The sequence below is a fragment of the Diceros bicornis genome, unplaced genomic scaffold (assembly GCF_020826845.1).
Source record: "Diceros bicornis minor isolate mBicDic1 unplaced genomic scaffold, mDicBic1.mat.cur scaffold_100_ctg1, whole genome shotgun sequence".
Lineage (NCBI taxonomy): Eukaryota > Metazoa > Chordata > Mammalia > Perissodactyla > Rhinocerotidae > Diceros > Diceros bicornis.
The window spans coordinates 594795-615427 of NW_026690940.1; the positions used below are offsets into that span (position 1 = coordinate 594795).

A 20633-nucleotide genomic window follows, 5' to 3' on the forward strand; every position below is an offset into this window, starting at 1 on the left:
TTTGAGACCTTTATCTCTTGTGGAATGATCTGTGAAATGATTCCTTTTCTGGAGACATCAATGCCAATAGAGTTAAGACCAAATGTTAGATCATTTGATCATTAGAGTCATTTGACCTAATAGATTTTTAAACCAAGACCAAATGAGATTTCTGAAATTAGAGTCTTAACAATATCAACATTGTCATCATCATCATGAACAATTACTATGAGAAGCATTTATAGAGTTTAATATACATTCCACTCATTTTGTTAGCCATTTGCAAAGACCATCGCATTCTAGCCTTGCAAAAAAATATTATATTTATTTTATATAAGGGAAAATTGTAACTCTGACCTTACCCAAAGTCACTTGGTAGGCAAACATAAAAGGAAGCAATCACATCCAGGTCTGTTTCCGTCTAAAGTTTTGCTCTTTCTTTTCTACCATACTCTTTCAATTTTGATAGATTTGTCATCAACAACATTTACCTTATTGCCGTACATATATTGATGGATGATTATGCAACCTAACATTGCTGAAGAGCTTTATTTTAACTTTATTTTTTTAATTTCAATGTAAAATTTTTCAAACATAGAAAAAATATAACAAAGTCAACATTAAGCTTCAACACCAATCAACATTTTTTATGACGGTTTCGTTTATTCTCCCGTTTTTCTTTTATATTTGTCTGTTGGTGTGTTTTAAAACAAATCCCAGACATTATGTCATTTCCTCTCTAAATGTTTCAGATAACATCTAAAAATGTTAAAGTTCTTGACAACTCCAATTGACTTTGCTTTGTGGATCGTAATATTATTTTATTATTTTTTATTGAGATACAATTGACATATAACATTATATTAGTTTCAAGTGTACAACATAATGATTAGATATTCGTATATATTGCGAAATGAGCACCACAGTAACTCTAGTTAACGCTCATTAGGACACACAGTTACAAAATTTTTTCTTCTTCTGTTGAGGACTTTTAAGATCTACTCTCTCAGCAGCTTTTAAATATACAATACAGTATTATTAACTATAGTCACCATGCTGTACATTACACCTCAGGACTTATTTATTTTATATATAGCTGGAAGTTTGTACCTTTTGACTCCCTTCACCCATTTCGCCCACCCCCACCCCCCAAATTGATTATTATTATTATTCAGTGACAAAGGTCCAAACATTAATTTCTTTTCACTTACTTTTCTCACATAAGAAACTATCATGATTCTCTTATTTTATTTATATTTGTTCTTAATCACATTCGTGTTGGGAATGTGGGGGAACAGAATTTGCTACCCCAAAGTGTGTCTCTTTGGCTTGATTATTTTTAAGAACAAAAGACTCGGAAAGAAATTTGACCTTCCCCCTAACTGCTAAAAGAATTTAAGATGGAAGGTCTGGTCTGGGAAGGAACTAATACCATAAGGAACTATAGTATAGTATGAACTAGGTGTGATGGACAGGGAGGAACCTAGCAAGGTGCGTTGAATCAAAGTCCTCTCCATGTTCCGTTGTCTCTGCAAGGTATGGCAAACATTTGTTTACCAAACTTTTGCTTTTTCATCTCATATGGATTGCCTTCCTCCCCTTTGATGTCCCAAACCACTACCCCCAACATCCTCCATTGTCTTTAACTAAAGATGGTATTTAAGGTGGTGGCTTCAGCCATTTTGGTGAGTTACTCAGTTTTCCTGGGTTTCTCCTATGTATACATGTTACTAAATTTTGTTTGATTTTCCACTGTTATTCTGTCTTTTGTCGATTTAATTCTTTAACTCTTAGATCAGCCAGAAGAAGCTAGAGGGTAGAGGAATAGTTCTTCCTTCTCTACAGGATAATTATTAAAATATTTAAATTATCGGAATTTACTGATATGTTATTAATAGTGGATAAATCATCTAAAATTAGAGAGAAAAATACAAGTATCAAAAGTCAATACAGAGCCAGCCCTGATAGCCTAGTGGTTAAAGTTCTGTGCTCTCTGCCTCAACGGCCCAGATTCGTGTCCCAGGTGCAGAACCACACCACCCGTCTGTCAGTTGCCATGGTGTGGGAGTGGCTCACACAGAAGAATGAAAAGAACCTACAAATAGAATATACAACTATGTACTGGGGCTTTCAGGAGTTAAAAAAAAAGAAAGACTGGCAACAGATGTTAGCTCAGGGTGAATCTTTCCCTGAAAAAATAAAAGTCAACACAAAATACAGAGAAAGAATTGTAACAGTGCATGCGAGTTTTATTTTCATTTATTTTTCTCTGATGAACTTCATGCTAACAGAATAATTATAAATTATTCAGCTAAGTGGTCTTCCTGCACTAGAAATATGCATTTACAGAGAGAGGAACATAGAGGAAATCTCCCTTCCCATTTGCCATTCTCTCCTTCTTTGTCACTTCCCAGATTCTCTACTATGAAGAATTCATTCTATAACCCTAGTCCTTGTAATTCATTGCTTTGAAAGTTAAATAACACACAGAGGAACTCGATATTTTCAGAAAATGCAGGTCCTACATGCTCAGCAAAAATGCATAACATTTTGCAGAACCTGTGTCTTTAGCATTTTTTGTGATTACATGTCTGATGTATTCATTGAATATGCTTGTTATACATTAGGCTTTCTATCTTATCCCAAATCCTATTTACAGGAATAGATTTATGGCATTTAAAGTAGAAACTAGAGGGGCTGGCCCAGTGGCACAAGCAGTTAAGTGTGCGCGACCCACTTCGGTGGCCTGGGGTTTGCAGGTTTGGATCCCGGGCTCACACCAACGCACCGCTTGTCAAGCCATGCTGTGCCGGCGTCCCATATAAAGTAGAGGAAGATGGGCGTGGATGTTAGCCCAGGGCCAATCTTCCTCAAGAAAAAAGGGGAGAATTGGCACCGGATGTTAGCTCAGGGCTAGTCTTCCTCACGAAAAAAAAGTAGAAACTAGAAATTTAGCCCAACATATTTTACCACGTTATTTACTCTGATACATTGTCATATCATATTAATCAGAATAAATATCCCAAGATAGATTCTGCTTAAGAAATTCATTTTGATTCTTGGTACACATACACACATTCACGCACGCAAACACACACACACAGAGGGAAAGAGAGATTTCAAATGCTATGTCTATTTGAAATCATTTACATAAATAGTTAAAACTGCATACTCTTCTATTCTCATTTGCATGTATTCTTATATTTAACCAAATTTTAGAGCCATTTGGGATCATTTGAAACCATTAGCTCTGACCAGAATTAAGCAGAATAAGCAAAACAGGCAAAATTAAAATACATTCACTGACTTTTCCATCTTCTAAAATCAAGAAAATAACGTTCTCCAAGCTTGGACACTTTATCCTTATCTTCTAATACTTTTGTGACTGCTTATTCTTCTAAACTCAAGTCTGTGGTAACTTTACACTCATTTCTCTCTCGTATCCAGGTCATTTGAGGGGGGAATGTGAAGAAGGTGAAGGAAAGAATTTCATTTTCTTGAAGAACTGTGTTGGGTCGTCACTCTACATACGATGCCTCATTTCACCATTAGAAAGTCTGTCGACACTGAACTTGTTTTTGAAAGATACAATTAATGTTGCATTTGGACCAGGTGGTATATTGGGGAAGGAAAGAGACTACGAAGGAGACAAAGAGGGAATATGCCATCAAGAACTTGAAAGAATCTCTAACCTTTTCTGATATAATTTTGTCCTTATTCCCCTTGCCCATTTCTTTCATACTCTAATGAAATTACTCTCTGCCTTGAAACCTTCCCCCTTCCATTCCATTTTCCATGCATGTAATGAACACACCTTTCAAATCTCTAGATCTATATCATTGCTTTCTTAAAAAAATGTAACCATTCCTTTCCACCACATGGACAAGATAAAATGTGTTAACATGATCCTCCATTATATGTGGCACTTGTCAATCTGCCACTTTTTCTTCACTTATTCATTTACTCAATAAATAAATCTTTTAAATGTCTGCACTGAGAGAAAATTTAGCATGGTGATTTAGGACATAGGGTCGGGAAACAGACCACCTAAATTTTAAAGTTAATCAGACCTAATAGGTGTATGAACTTGGGCAAATGACCTAAACCTTCCAAACCCCAGTTTTTACATTTATAAAATGAAATGGGAATAGACGCTACTATATGTAACTACGTGGGGACTAAATAAGACTATCAATGCAATATATGTAGAACAATGCCTAGTACTTTGTGAGCACCAAATAAATGCAAGTCATTTTGCTGGTAATGGGCCTGGTTTCTAATGTATCACTGTGTATAACAGACTGAACAGAGGAAAAAATGGATGGCAAGAGTAGAGATGAGTTAGGTCCCTATTGTGATAGATCTAGCAATGGATGATGTTAGTTTGGAGCTGAGTGGTAGAGTGGAAATAGAGAAAAATGAACATATTCAAGAAAAATTTGAATTTAACATATGTAAGATTTAGTGATAGATTAGTTTTGTGGAATTAGGGAAGGGAGATGTCAAGGATCATTTCCAATGTTTTAAAATTTATTTTTATTGAGGTATAATTGACATAACATTATTAGTTTCAAGTATACAACGTAATGATTCAATATTGCAAAATGATCACCACAATAAGCCCAGTTAACGTCCATCACCATACATAGTTACAAAATTTCTTTTCTCATGATAACTTTCAAGATCCACTCTCCTAGCTACTTTCAAATACGCAATACAGTATTATTAACTATAGTCACCACCCTGTACAATACATCCCCATGGCTTATTCATTTTATAACTGGAAATTGTACATTTGGACCCCCTTCACTCATTTAGCCCACCTCCTACCCCCTATCTCAGGCAACCATCAGTCTATCCCAATTTTTTATTTCTGTGATAGGATGAGGGAGGAGAAGGTTTGAAGGGGGCCAGGGCAAAGACCAAGAAGTAGAGTAGAAGATCCTGGAGTTGGTTTAGTACAGGTTGAATTTGATAAGCCTTTGAGTCATCAGAGGATAAATGTCAGGTAGGCAACTGGATATACATTGAAAGTGTAACAGGAAAAAACATCAGCAGTGGAGCTTCATCTCTCATTAATCAGGACCTGCAACTTATACTCCAACAACACTGGTCTTTAAAATGTCCCTTAAGTTTTTTACATCTATGTCTTTTATCATGTTTTTCCCTCTTTCTGGAATGTTCTTACCCAATCTTCTTCATCTGAATGCCAGATTCACATCTTTAAAGTTCAGTTGAGATGAAATCCTCTCCAATAAGCTGTCATAAGCAATTAGTCAACAAACTTGTTTTTATTCCTCCTAATTCACAGCTTCCCTTGAGGTTAGATGCGGCCATGTGACTAAGCTGTGGTCACTAGACTATGTCCCACTTCCAGGCCTAGCCTATAAAAAAAAAAAAAAAGACCTACAGGCCTTCTTGTCCCCTGTTTCCTGCCTGATGCACAGGATCCAGCAGTGGACTCTGAGGCCCTAGGAGATGCCAGAGCCATAGGATGGGAGCATTTAAAACACCAAGTGAGAGGGGCCCCACCAAGTATATCAAATATATAGAAATACACGAGCTAGAGAAAATCCTACTGTGTTAAACCACAATAGTTTAGAATTATTATGGTAATTAGCCCACCCTTATGTCTTCCTAATTTTCCATGACCATATTGTGGCCCCCTATGTTCACAAAGCCCCATGGCACATTTGTATTATTATACATTCCATATAGGGTTCCACATTGACTTATATGCCTGTGTCTCAGAAACTAGAAGTTTTATGAGGGGAAAGTCCATGTCTTTCTCTTCTTTTTATCCCTAGAGCCTAACATCTTTCCTGAAATAGTTGGCTTGTGGTGAACATTTTTAGAATGAGAAAATGAATGAATTATTCATTTCATTTCGTTCATCCAAAATTTTCATGATGTTTCCCCCAAGACCAAGTTGGTGCCATAACACAAATTAACACCTATGCATTACTAGGGTTTCAATTCCTTAATCATATATTAATTTCTTATTTGTATTTGTCTTCCTTGATTCTGTCTCCTAATATCCAACTCCTCTTGAGTTGTTGGAAAAAAAATTTGAATTCTCTCCCAGTATATATTATTAAATGGATTTTGATATGTTAAAATTTTCTAAGACCATAACTCTTCCTTATGAAATATCTGCATTTCGTTGTTGTCTTTTTTTCTTTCCACATTAACATTCTTGCTTTGTTTCTATTTCAGCCAAAATAATGAGCTTTTGATTCTATCCTTTGGATAAAATTTATCCTCTGCTTTTAGATTTCTAAAAACATTCCAATCAATTTTAAAAAATGAACAACAAATACTTCCGTCATAAGTGCCGGAAACAAAAATTACGCTCTATTTTTCCTTAGCCCTAATGCCTTGCTGTTTTCTAAATTCAGCTTGGCATCTTAAAGTGCCATGAAATAATTAGAGAGATCACAGAAGGCTACTCCTCTCCTTGGCTAGGGAATAAAACCTGTCAGATCACCATATGCTACCCCTACACGTCAATGCAACCTTCTGAAAACTCATAAATTTCCCACTTCAGCGTTTCTAAGCAACCACTTTAATATTTTCAGCCACGAATTGGATGAAAGCCTCAGTGACAGCACACAAAGGAGAATTCACGGAAAGAACCCTAGGAAATGCCATGTGCACGCTCAGACAAAGGGGAAGGGAAAGTGCCTCCTCAAAGGATGTCTACGTGTTGCAGGTGCGTTCTAGGCATCACAATTAACGAGCGTTTTACTGTAACAGCAAATGCTGTAAACATCAATAGTTTTAAAGGAAGCTTAACGCTTAACGCTGAGTTTTTCTCATGTCCTCTTGGCATATTTATCGTTTTAGTACATTTAAGAGTATGAGTGACTTAAACATTTGTGTATAAAAGAATAACGTGGCCCCTAGAAGTAATATTTTTCAGAGATTCAATTTTTATAAGCATTTAAGTTTTGTTTATTTGTTTACTCATGGTGTCAGTATGGTGTAAAAATGTTTGAATTTCATGAAGCAGAAATTTACAATATAATAAGAAAGAACAGACATAGAATATCCAACTTGCAATTTTGTCACAAAGATTTATCAAACATAGAGTCATGCATTTCTCTGAAAGATGTTCAGTAAACCAAGGAAAATTTTGACATGAAGAAACACTGATCAAGGATTGGTGTTTGGGAATCAGAGATGCAGGCAAAGAACATGACATCTAGAATTAGAATCATCTAGATCTGAATTCTAATCCACCACCTACACGCTGTGCAACCCTAGTCTAGGTATTTAAACTCTCTCAGCTCTAAAATGAAGATTATGATACCTATATGGATTGTTGTAATGATTAAATAAAAATAAACATGAAGTCCTGAGCTACTATTAATTAATAGCTATCATTAGTATTTATATATGATTGACCTGTATCATCCCTCCTAATTATCTAACTGTTCTGTGGAGAAAACTGTGTGAAAATATTTTATTCCTCCAGGAAATGAACTCTCTGCCTTTCTGAAAAGGCCACTGTGAAATTCATCAAGCAGCCACAGAGCTTGTCAGGGCGTGTGCTAACCACTTCTTATCCCAGCCCCCTCAGATGGCTGTTTACTTTCTGCTGTCATTTATTGTACTCTAATATATCAAAGGTCTTTGGCCCATCTATTTCCTTTTTCTTTCCCAGACTATCTGGCCACAGCAGTAATCAAACCTAGCCAGTGAGTGAGTAATGAACAGAAATGTCACATATGCAGCAGGACTCTATACACAAGCAATCTCCTTATTCTCTGTCAAAATCCTGCGCCACTGTGGACTGCATGTGTTCCCAGAGGGACAGAGCAATGCCTCTGGTCCTAAGTGCTGTGCCTCTGGCTCCTGTATCATGCCTGCAATTGTTTTATTAGAAGTGTCCTCCAATTGATGTTCGCCTTACTCTATTTATTATCACCCAGAAGCCAAGAGTTTATCCATTCAAGAATGAGGGAATACTTTTATGGGTCTCTAATACAGTTTATATCTAGTTTGTAGCTTTTCTCTGAAAATTTCATAACTCAACTGAATATAGTCTGTGACTAACACCTATGACTTGCATAATGCTTTTGACTTTTCAATATGTTTTCACGTGAATTTCATTTGATCCTCAGAACCATCCTGCAAATTAGACTGGACAGGTACTATAATACGACCAGAGAATGTGATTGAAACTTAAATTGACTTACTCAAGGCCACAAAGTGAGTTAAAGTCTGACTTGGGTCTCCTCTGCCAGTGACTGTCTTTTCTAACACATTATTATTATAAATTTTCTTAATAAAATAGTATCTGATCAATAATGGACCGAGATATTTCATAACGTGCCTCGAACATTTGGTATGTTGTGAGTTTTGTTGTATAGATAGTTTCTAATAATTTGACTTTCTTTGTAATCTCAAATTGTATGTAAAGGTGGTAACAAATGGGTTGCAGCAGACAAATGTTAATTTTGATTGTTGTTATGAGAACTATATATCGTTGAAAACAATTGTAATGAATCACATAACCTTACGTCATGTGATATTGTGATTTTTTAATAGAGATATGTATTTAGTCTTCATCCCCATTTCCAGTACAGAGCTCCTAAAACCCTCGGAATTTCCTAAGTGATAAAAGCAATAAAAGTGTCTTGATATTTATAATAAGCCCCTTTCAACCACACCTGAGTTTGGTCTGTCAAATGTTAATGAGGTGACTTTTGGACTGCACCTAAAGATGGAGGCTGGTTGCTAGGGGAACCAACCATGTGATTAGAGGGTTGGAACTGTCAGTCCCACCCCCAGACTTCCGGAGAGGGGAGAGGGGCTGGAGATTGAGTTCAATCACTAATGGCCAGTGATTTAATCAACCATGCCTATGTAATAAAGCCTCCATAAAAACCAAAAGGAGGGGGTTCCGAGAGCTTCCAGGTTGGTGACCACGTGACTGTTTGGCAAGAGTGAAGAGTGTGGAAGCTCCACGTCCTTTCCCCATACCGTGGTCTATGCACCTCTGCCATCTGGTTGTTATAAACTAATAGTCTAATAAGTAAATGTTTCTCTGAGTTCTGTGAGCATTCTAGTGAAGTAATCAAACCCAAGGAGCGGTCACTGGAACCTCCGATCTATAGCCAGTCCGTCAGAAGCACAGGTGACAACCTGGACTTGCAGTTGGCATCTGAAAGGGGCGGGGTGCAGTCTTGTATCACTGAACCCTTAACCTGTGGGATCTGACACCATCTCCAGGTAGATAGTGTCAGAATTGAGTTGAAGTATATGACACCCAGCTGGTGTCCAAGAATTGCTTAGTGGTGTGGAAACCCTCCACACACATTGTAATTGGAGTCAGAATTTTGCATCTACACATTTTAATAGCTGTAAAAAAAAAACAAAAAAAATCTTTCACAATCATTATTGTTTCATTTGGAAAATCATCATAATATTATGAGGAAGGGAAAGCAAGTATTGTTCCCATGATGTGTGTTCAGTAAATCTATGTTGAATGAATGATTGTGAATGAGTGAACTCTTACCCCATGTTTGATGAGGGGGCTGACTGTTATGTAATGGACCTATTTCATCTTGAGACCAATTTTTTTGACTTTGTGTGAAAGATTCTTTTTACTACCCCATGCTTAAACACAGTCAAAATCTAACTCAGGCATTTAACACTGATTTTATTTTAATGACACTGTGCAAGGCTTTGCACAGAGAGAAAGATGTAGGTCTGGTTTTTGTCACCTAAGAACTTATATTCTAACTAGAGTGCATTGAGGCAGGCATATGAGTGCAAAAAACACAGAGGCATAAAAAATATTTAAAACAATGAATTTTTGAGATATATGGATGCCCAGTGGTTCTCTTTAGGGCTAGAAGTAAATATTTTCATATGGAATTCTGAAAAGTTAGAAGACTGATTGTCTATGAATATCCATCAATAGTTAACACAGAAAAGAAGTTGTGGGAAAACTATGGTCTGACCTGGCAGAGGGCAGCTGGCAGATCTCTATGTAATTTGGGAAGAGTTTGAAAGAGGTAAAAACTTGGAGCTACTCAAATAAAACTAGAGAAGTTAGAAGGGAAAAAGTGGAAGAAGCCAGAGTAGGAATAAACTGCTGTGATACTTCTAAAAGAATGGGGTAAGGAGCTTGGTTGACCTTCTCCCCAGAAAAATATCAATTCCACTGGTGAAAATTATAAAAAACAATCACTTAAAGTCTCTGGAAATTGTCACAAGAGTATATAGAAAATGCATAAAAATTCATTCAACAAAAGCTACTCAATATTGGTAAGAACACTGAGAGTCTGTGGAATTTGAGCCAACCTCATTTCATTACCTACCTCCACTCTCCAGCTCCACATTATAAAAGCTCTACCCTAGGGATGGGCAGCCAAGAAGACAGGGCTCCCTCTCCCCCAGATCCTAGGGTCTATGATATCATCCCAGGAGCGGCAACTGCTGGCATTTCTCATCCCTCCCTCAACTCCTCCCTCCCCCAGCCCCCACAGAACCTCTATTCCAAGCAGGTGTGGTAAAGGAGACCCTGGTCCCTCTTCCCCCATCTCATCCCCACTCTGCCCCAGGCGGAGGAGGTGGTGGATACTGGGGCCCATCACCTCTGCCCCAGCACCTGTTAGAGTGGAGATTCAATGCCCAGAAAGGCAAGCCAGGAAGACCAAGAGCTACCACACACACACACTCCGGTGCCTATAGTGGATTACAGATGTCACTTTGGGAAAAGCAGATTTCTGCCCCCAGCTCCGGTATGGTAGCACAGGAATTCTGTCCAGGGAGAAAGGCAGGTCATGAGGGTGAAGAGGTTCTCAGCCCTGCCTGAGGAGAATAACGTTATTTGTAACAGGAAATAGAGAACTCTAAGTGTCAGAAAGACTTTCTGCGTGCACCAGGCTGCACCCACTCAGGGGCAAACACAGCAGGATGTGGGGCAAGCTTGACAGCATTCCCAAATGATACACAGACCCATCAACACAGGGCGAAAGTCTGAATGGCAACAGAGGCTGACAAGTTTGAATTTTACTGGAACCCTCTCATCCTGGAAAACCGTCATGGTTAAAGAAATCCCCCACTCCTTGTGTTCTGGAAATAAGTTACTGCAAAGGAACACCCTTTCCCATATGACTTAGATAAGACTCACATATGTCCCCCTCATTGACCTATGACAAGACCAGACACAGACATTCCAAATTCCCATTCTTTGCCTCTTAAATATTTGCTGAACTGCTTGTCCCCACTGATCAATCTGAACAAAGTACTTGTTAACCAAACTTTGGTTAAGTTTCTCTCCTTCCTGCAGACCCCTGAACTTTGACCTACCCTCATTCTGAGCCAGCATACAACTTCTCCTAAACAGCCCCTCCTGAAAATAGGCTGACATCAAGATAAAATATTCGTTGATCCGCTATCCCATCACTCCACCCTTTCATTCCCCTTACCCACATCAAGTTCTTTCTAGCCTTGTTTACTCCTCCCTGTAAAAGAAAAACTCCTTTTGCCTAATGCTTGTTGCTAAAGTTGTTGCATCCTCCCTGTTACAATAGTCCCTTTCCTCCACTTTGCAATAATCTCTTCAATAAAGTCTCTCCTTACCTAAATCTGGATACCTTTATGGTGGTGCTTAAACACAACTTCTGACTAAACACGGAGTGAACAATACTCTCATCCAGGGTTGACACCTAAGAAGCCAGGATTTAAAATAATATCACAGTCATCCTGGAAGTCTGGAAGATTGTGTGACGCCCAGGCTGTGCTTTCCTGTGAGAAATCAGAGACTAAAGCTCAGAGAAATCAGAGAATAGTACCAGGCTGAAGAGGGGACAGAAAAGACATAGAAACTCCCTGAACTGATATAGCAGCCTTCAAGCACACACGTATACCAACAGTAAAGGATAAAAATCTAACTAAATAAGGAAGCTTAAGCAAAACTTTAATCAGTTAATTGTTATGCCAAACCAGAGGGTTCTCCTAGGTAGCTCGGATAAGAGAAAAACAAAAAGCAAAAGAATAGTCTTAGCAGGGATGTCAGAGGTTGCACATGGCAAGGGAAAAAGACATTACAGAATTTAGGTCAAGTCACTCAGCATATAAACAAATGACCAAGCAAAAGCAATAACTCCTTGGGAAGGTCAGTATCCAGAATTACTGCAATATACTATCTGAAATGTCTAGTTTTCAATAAAATCTGACAAGATATGCAAGGAAACAGGAAAGTGTGACCCATACTCAGGGGAAAAAAAGCAGGCAATAGAAATTGCCTTTGAAGAAGTCCAGATGGTAGACTTAGCAGACAAAGATTTTAAATGACCTATTATAAATATATAGAGAGAGTTTAGGGAAACCATGCTTAAAGAATGAAAAAGATATATAATGATAATGTATCATCATATAGAGAATATCAATGAAGAGACAAAAATTATTTTAAAAAACAAAAAAATTCTGGAGTTGAAAAGTACAGTAACTGAAATGAAAACTATTAAAGGGGCTCAAAAGCAGATTTGAACTGGTGGAAGAAACAACAAACTTGAAGAGAGATCAATAGAGATTATACAATCTGAAGAACAGAGAGTAAAAACAATGAAGAAAAATTAACACAGCTTCAGAGACATGTGGGATACAATTAAATACACTAACATATATCTAATGGGAATACCAAAAAAAAAAAAAGAGGAGAGAAAGAAAGGGACAGAAATAAAATTTGAAGAAATAATGGCTGAAAACTTCCCTAATTTGATGGAAAACGTTGCTTTACACATTCAAAAAAACGAAATTAATTCCAACTGGATAAATTCAAAGAGATCCATGGTTGAAGTGTTGAAAGATAAAGAGAAAATCTGGAAAGCAACAAGAGGAAAATGACTCATCTCGTACAAAGGAATCCCAATAAGGTTAATATCTGGCTTCTCATCAGAAACAGTGGAGAACCGAAGGCAATAGGATCACATTTTCAAAGTGCAGGAAGTGTCAACCAAGAATCTTATATCCAGTAAAATTATCATTAAAAAATGAGGGTGAAATAAAGGTATTCCCAAGTAAACAAAAACTGAGAGAATCTGTTTTTAGGACATCTTCTTTACAAGAAATACTAAATGAAGTTCTTCAAGCTGAAAGAAATTGGCACAAGACAGTAATTTGAATCAACACACATTAAAAAAAAATGTGTCAGTAAAGGTAATTATGTAGGTAATTACAAAAGACAATGTAATTGTATATTTCTTCACCTTTGTCCTTTAGACTAATTTAAGAAGTCTCATAAATCGATGCATATAAAATTGAATAGACTTTTAAACATGTCGTTCGAAGAATAACGTCCCCTTTCCCAAGATGTCCACATCATGATCCCTAAAACCTGTGAATATGTTACCTGACCTGGAGAAAGGGATTTTGCAAGTGTGATTAAGATGAAGGATTTGGAGACAGGAAGATTATCCTGGATTATCCAATGGGCCCAGCCTAATTATATGAGCCCTTAAAAGTAGAGACCCTTTCCCAGTTGAGGTCCATTAGAAGGAATGTGGAAAGAAAGTCTAAGGAATGCGATGTAAAAAAAAAAAAAAAAATGCGAAAGTCTAAGAAGAAAATATTTACTTCTAGCCCTAAAGAGAACCACTGGGCATTCATATATCTCAAAAATTCATTGTTTTAAATATTTTTTATGCCTCTGTATGCTAAGGCTGCTTTCAAAGATGGAGGAAGGGAACCATGAGAAAATGTGGGCATTCTCTAGGATCTGGAAAAGGCAAGGCAACTTATTCTGACCTAAAGCCTACAGAAAGGAACACTGCCCTGCCTATGGCTTGATTTTAGATCAATGAGACATGTCTCAAACTTCTTACATAAAGAACTGTGAGATAAAAATTTATTTTGTTTTAAGCCACTAAGTTCATGGTAATAAGTTATGACAGCAACAGATAACCATTACAAGTGGTGAAATCTAGCTAGTAATTTTTAAACTACCCGAAAAGAAAAGACTCAGGTAGAACTCAGTTAGACTGAGTGAAACTAGACTCAGCTTCATTCATGTATTCTTTCAAACATCCAAAGAAAATTCATATAAGTCCTTCTCAAACTCTTCCAAAAAATCAAGTAAAGGCAACACTTCACAATTCATTCTATGAGCCAGTATTACCCTGATACCAAAATGAGACAAAAATATCACAAGAAAATGTAACTACAGACCAATATCTCTTATGAATACAGATGGAAAAGTCCTCAAGAAAATACTAGCAAACCAAATTCTGCAACATATAAAAATTATATTATACACTATGACCAAGTGCGACTTGTCAGGAATGCAAGGGTGGTTCAACATAAAATCATTCACATTAATAGGAAAAAGGGAAAAGCCACATGATCATGTCAATTGAAGTAGAAAGAACATTTGACAAAATCCAACACCTTTTCATGATACACACACTCAACAAACTAAGAATAGAAGAGAACTTCTTCAATCTAAAAAAGGGCATCTATATGAAACTCACAGTTAACATCATACTTAATGGTGAAAGTCTCAATACTTTTTCCCTAAGGTCAGGAACAAAACCAAGTTGTCTGCTCTTGCTACTTCTATTAAAAATTGTCCTGTAAGTTTTAGAAAGAGAAATTAAGCAAGAAAAATAAATAAAGCTCATCCATATTGGACTGGAAGAATTACAGCTACCTCTATTTTCAAATTATATATATATTCTAAAGAGTCCATTAAAAAACTACTAGAGAGGACGTCAGGAACATGGTGGAGTCAGCTGTTCCCTGTGTCTCTCCCCTTTGAACTACAACTAAAAGGACATTCATCAACCATTGGAGGATACCCACACAGCACACCAGGGTGCCTGAGAGACCCAAGCAGCTGTACATCTGAAGGTGGATGGACTATCCCCCCAGGAGGTGATGAAGATAGGTGAGCACCCTCTGGACTCCAGGCAGCCCAGTGCACGTGTGTGACTACTTTCCTGGCTGGAGCAATCATAGCACTGCTGTGGCCCCAAGGGTGGGAGCATGCCTCAGCATGACTGTGGAAACAGGTGATGGCAGCCCTGGGCCCCCCATGTGATCACTTCCTCATGTAGAGGGGGAGCCCTCAGGGCCATGCAGTCCACAGAGAGCAGCACAGGCTTGCACCCAGTGGGGAAGCCCCACCCACCAAGCACAAAGACCAGTGCTACCAGGAGCAGAGGGCGGCTGAGCTGCTACTGAGGAGAACAAGCTCCCAGTTGCCATGAACACCCCTAGTATTGCTGCAGTTCCAAAGGGGGGAAAAGTGTCTCAGCAGGATTGTGAGAACAAGTGGCAATGGCCCTGAGCCCAGTGTGATCACTCGTTCATCTAGTGAGAAAAACCACAACCCCACCATGGTCCCAGGGAGGGGCTTCGGCTCGGTCCCAGAGGGGAGGTCCCACCCACGAAGCACAATGGTTGGTGCCACCTAGGTGTAGAGGGTGGCTGAGATCCCAGTCCGGGTGAACAAATTCCCAGCTGCCGTGAACACCCATGGTACTGCTGCAGCCCCAAAGGGGGAAGCGTGTCTCGATGTGACTGTTGGAGCTGGCGGCAGTAGCCCTGAGCCCCCATGTGATCACTCTCTCATCTGGTGGAAGAATCTACAATCCCACCTGGTCCCAGGGAGTGGCCTTGGCTCAGTCGTGGAGGGGAAGTCTCGCCCACCAAGCACAATGGCTGGTGTGACCTAGGAGCAGAGGGCGAGGGAGGCTGAGATCCCAATCTGGGCAAACAAGCTCCCAGCTGCTGTGAACACCCATAGTACCGCTGTGGCCCTGAAGCAGGGAGCACAGCTCTGTGAGTCTATGGGAGCAAGCGGCAGAAGCCCTGAGCCCCCCATGTGACTACTTCTCCATTTGGTGGGAGATCCCACAGGGCCACTGTGATCCCAAGGAGTGACCCAGGCTCAGACAGCCACACCTGACAGGGATCGCAGCAGTGGGCTCAGACTACACAGCTCCTGCACCCCCTCAAGTGGCAGCAGGTGGAACCTGCATCCAGAAACTATCACTATGCATCAGCACAAATCCACTCCATCAAATGGTTTAAAGAAATATATCAATACTCCTGACCAGAAGGAAAAAGACAAACACCCAGAAATCCCACCCTGAGGGCATGGAAATCTATGATCTAAATGACAAAGAATTCAAGACAGCCATCCTAAGATAACTCAACGAGCTACAAGACAATTCTGAAAGACAGTTCAATGAAATCAGGAACCAAATTACTGAACAGAGGGAATTCTTCACAAAAGAGATTAAAACTATAGAGAAAAACCAAACAGAACTGTTAGAGATGAAAAACAAAATGGATGAGATAAAGAAAAGTCTGGAGTCCTTAAACAATGGGGCTGATAATATGGAGGACAGAATTAGCAATCTGGAGGCTAGGAAGACAGAAATGCTTCAGATGGAGGAGGAGAGAACATAGACTAAAAAGAAATGAAGACATTCTCCAAGAAATATTTGACTCAATTAGGAAATGCAACATAAGGATTATAGGTATTCGAGAGGGAGAAGAGAGGGAAAAAGGAGCAGAGAGCTTGTTCAAAGAAATAACAACTGAGAACTTCCCAAACCTGGAGACGGAGCTGGAATTACACGTAAAAGAAGCCAACAGGACTCCTAAGTACACCAATGTAAAAAGACCTTCTCCAAGACATATGTTAGTAAAGCTGGCAAAAGTCAACAATAAAGAAAAAATATTAAGGGCAGCAAGGCAGAAGAGAATAACCTATAAAGGAAGCCCTATGAGGCTTTCAGCAGATTTTTCAACAGAAAGCTTGCAGGCGAGGAGAAAGTGGAATGATATATTCAAAATTTTGAAAGACAAAAACTTTCAGCCAAGAATACTATATCCAGTGAAAATATCCTTCAGATATGATGGAGAAATAAAAACTTTGCCAGATAAACAAAAGCTGAGGGAGTTCATTGCCACAAGACCCGCCCCACCCCACAAGTTTGATCAAGAAAGCCCTCGTACCTGAAAAGAAAAGAAGAAAGGGTTTACAAAGCCTTGAGCAAGCAGATAAATAGGCAGACAAAATCCAAAATTGCAACTCTCTATCAGAACAGATTAGCAAACACTTAATTATAACTCTAAAGATAAAGGAAAACAAAACATCAAAAATAAATATTATCACTTCATTTTAACCACAAATTCACAACACATAATGGAATAAGTTGTGACAACAACAACTTAGAAAGGGAAGAGGAAAGGGACGAAACCTACTTAGACTAAGGAAACAAGAGGCTATCAGGGAATGGACTATCTCATCTACGAGATCTTTTACACAAACTGTATGGTAACCACTAAACAAAAAATCAGAACAAAGACACAAATGATAAATAAAGAGAAAACCATCATAGACAGCCACCAAACTCAATTAGCAGTCCAAAATTCATGGGATGAGAAACAAGGAAAATACATAACAACTGAAAAACAAGAGATAAAATGGCAGCATTAAGCCCTCATATATCAATAATCACTCTAAATGTAAATGGATTGAATTCCCCTATCAAAAGACACAGTGGCTGGATGGATTGAAAAACCAGACCCAACAATTTGCTGCCTCCAGGAAACACATCTCAGCTCTAAAGACAAATACAGGCTCAGAGTAAAGGAATGGAAGATGATACTCCAAGCTAATGGCAAACAAAAGAAAGCAGGTGTGGCCATACTTATAACAGACAAAGTAGACTTCAAGATAAAAAAGGTAATGAGAGACAAAGAAGGGAAGTATATAATGATAAAAGGAACACTCCACCAAGAAGACATAACACTTGTAAATATATATGCACCCAACACAGGAACACCAAAGTACACAAAGCAGCTATTAACAAACCTAAAAGTAAATATCAACAACAACACAATAATAGTAGCGGACCTTAACACCCACATACATCAATGTATAGATCATCCAGATGGAAAGTCAATAAGGAAATAGTGGACTTAAATGAAAAACTAAACCAGATGGACTTAACAGATATATATAGAGCACTCCATCCAAAAAGAACAGATTACATATTCTTCTCAAGCACATGGAACATTCTCAAGGATAGACCATATCTTGGGAAACAAGTCAAACCTCTATAAATTTAAGAAGATTGAAATCATAACAGGCATCTTTCCTGACCATAATGCTATGAAACTATAAATCAACTATAAGAAAAAAGCTGGGAAAGTGACAGAGATGTGGAGACTAAACAACATGCTACTGAACAACCAATGGATCATTGAAGAAATTAAAGGAGAAATCAAAGAATATCTGGTGACAAATGAAAATGAAAATACACCATACCAATTCATATGGAATGCAGCAAAAGTGGTCCTGAGAGGGAAATTCATAGCAATACAGGCCCACCTTAGCAAACAAGAAAAATCCCAAAAAAGCAATCCCCAACTACACCTAACAGAATTAGGAAAAGAAGAACAAACAAAGCCCATAGTCAGCAGAAGGAGGGAAATAATAAAAATTAGAGCAGAAATAAACAAAATTGAAACCAAAAAAAACAGGAGAAAGGATCAATGAAACTAAGAGCTGGTTCTTTGAGAAGATAAACAAAATTGACAAACCCTTAGCTAGACTCACCAAGAAAAAAAGAGAGAAGGCTCAAATAAATAAAATTAGAAATGAAAGAGAAGAAATCACAATCACCACAGAAATACAAAGGATTATAAGAGAATACTATGAAAAACTATAGAAAAACTATATTCCAACAAAGTGGACAATCTAGAAGAAATGGATAAATTCTTAGACTCATATAGCCTCCCAAAACTGAATCAAGAAGAGATAGAGAACCTGAATAGACCAATCGCAAGTAAAGAGATTGAAACAGTGATCAAAAATCTCCCAAAAAATAAAAGTCCAGGACCAGATGGCTTCTTTGGAGAATTTTACCAAGTATTCAAAGAAGATTTAATACCTATCCTTCTCAAACTATTCCAAAAAATAGAGGAAGATGGAACATTTCCTAACACATTCTACAAGGCCAACATCACCCTGATACCAAAGCCAGACAAGGACAATACACAGAAGGCAAATTACAGGCCAATACCACTGATGAACATAGATGCAAAAATACTCCACAAAATATTGGCAAACCGAATACAGCAATACATTAGAAAGATCATACACCACGATCAAGTGGGATTTGTACCAGGGACACAGGGATGGTTCAACATCTGCAAATCAATCAATGTGATATACCACATTAACAAAATGAGGAATAAAAACCACATGATCATCTCAATAGATGCAAAAAAAGCATTTGAAAAGATCCAACATCCATTTACGATACAAACTCTCAACAAAATGGGTATAGAAAGTACCTCAACATGATAAAGGCCATATGTGACAAACCCACAGCCAACATCATACACAATGGGGAAAAACTGAAAGCCATCCCTCTGAGAACAGGAAAAAGATAAGAGTGCCCACTCTCGCCACTGTTATTCAACATAGTGTTGGAAGTTCTGGCCAGAGCAATTAGGCAAGAAAAAGGAATAAAAGGAATCCAAATAGGCGATGAAGAAGTGAAACTCTCACTGTTTGCAGATGACATGATTTTATATAGAGAAAACCCTAAAGAATCCATTAGAAAACTATTAGAAATAATCAACAACTACAGCAAAGTCGCAGGGTACAAAATCAACTTACAAAAATCAGTTGCATTTCTATACTCTAATGATGAACTAACAGAAAGAGAACTCAAGAATACAATCCCATTTACAATCGCAACAAAAAGGATAAAATATCTAGGAATAAATTTAACCAAGGAGGTGAAAGACCTATACAATGAAAACTTTATAGTTTTATAAATAATTTTATAAAACTATTATATAAAATTATAAAATAGTTTTATAAATAATGTCTATAAAACTTTATAGTCATTATTGAAAGAAATCAATGGTGACATAAAGAAATGGAAAGATATTCCATGCACATGGATTGGAAGAATAAACATAGTTAAAATGTCCATACTACCTAAAGCAATCTACAGATTCAATGCAATCCTAATCAGAATCTCAATGACATTCTTCATAGAAATAGTACAAAGAATCCTAAAATTCGTATGGGGCAAGAAAAGACCCCGAATAGCTAAAGCAAATCTGAGAAAAAAGAACAAAGCTGGAGGCATCACAATCCCTGACTTCAAAACATACTACAAAGCGATAGTAATCAAAACAGCATGGTACTGGTACAAAAACAGACACACATATCAATGGAACAGAATTGAAACCCCAGAAATAAAATTCACATCTATGGCAGCTAATCTTTGACAAAATAGCAAAGAACGTACAATGGAGAAAAGAAATTCTCTTCAATAAATGATGCTGGGAAAACTGGACAGTCACTTGCAAAAGAATGAAAGTAGACCGTCTGCTTTCGCCATACACAAAAATTAACTCAAAATGGATCAAAGACCTGAAAGTGAGACCTGAAACTATAAAACTCTTGGAAGAAACTGTAGGCAGTACACTATTCATCATTGGTCATAAAGGGATCTTCTTGAATTCCGCGTCTACTCGGACAAGGGAAACAAAAGAAAAAATAAAACAAGTGGGACTTCATCAGACTAAAGAGCTTCTGCAAGGCAAACAAAACCAGAATCAAAATGAAAAGACAACATACCAACTGGGAGAAAATATTT

The 20633-nt window shown here is 38.0% G+C and overlaps 1 long non-coding RNA gene across 2 annotated transcripts in view; it reads right to left on the reverse strand.

Annotated features, from left to right (window-relative positions):
- Window positions 1-9039: 9039 nt before the first annotated feature.
- Window positions 9040-20633, reverse strand: part of LOC131402401 (uncharacterized) — a 48666-nt gene continuing 37072 nt past the window's right edge. Inside the window, exon 6 of one of the 2 annotated variants that reach the window (XR_009218635.1) lies at window positions 9040-9345. This is a non-coding gene — a long non-coding RNA (uncharacterized LOC131402401). The remainder of the gene's footprint in view (window positions 9346-20633) is intronic. The other variant, XR_009218634.1, reaches the window with a different exon arrangement.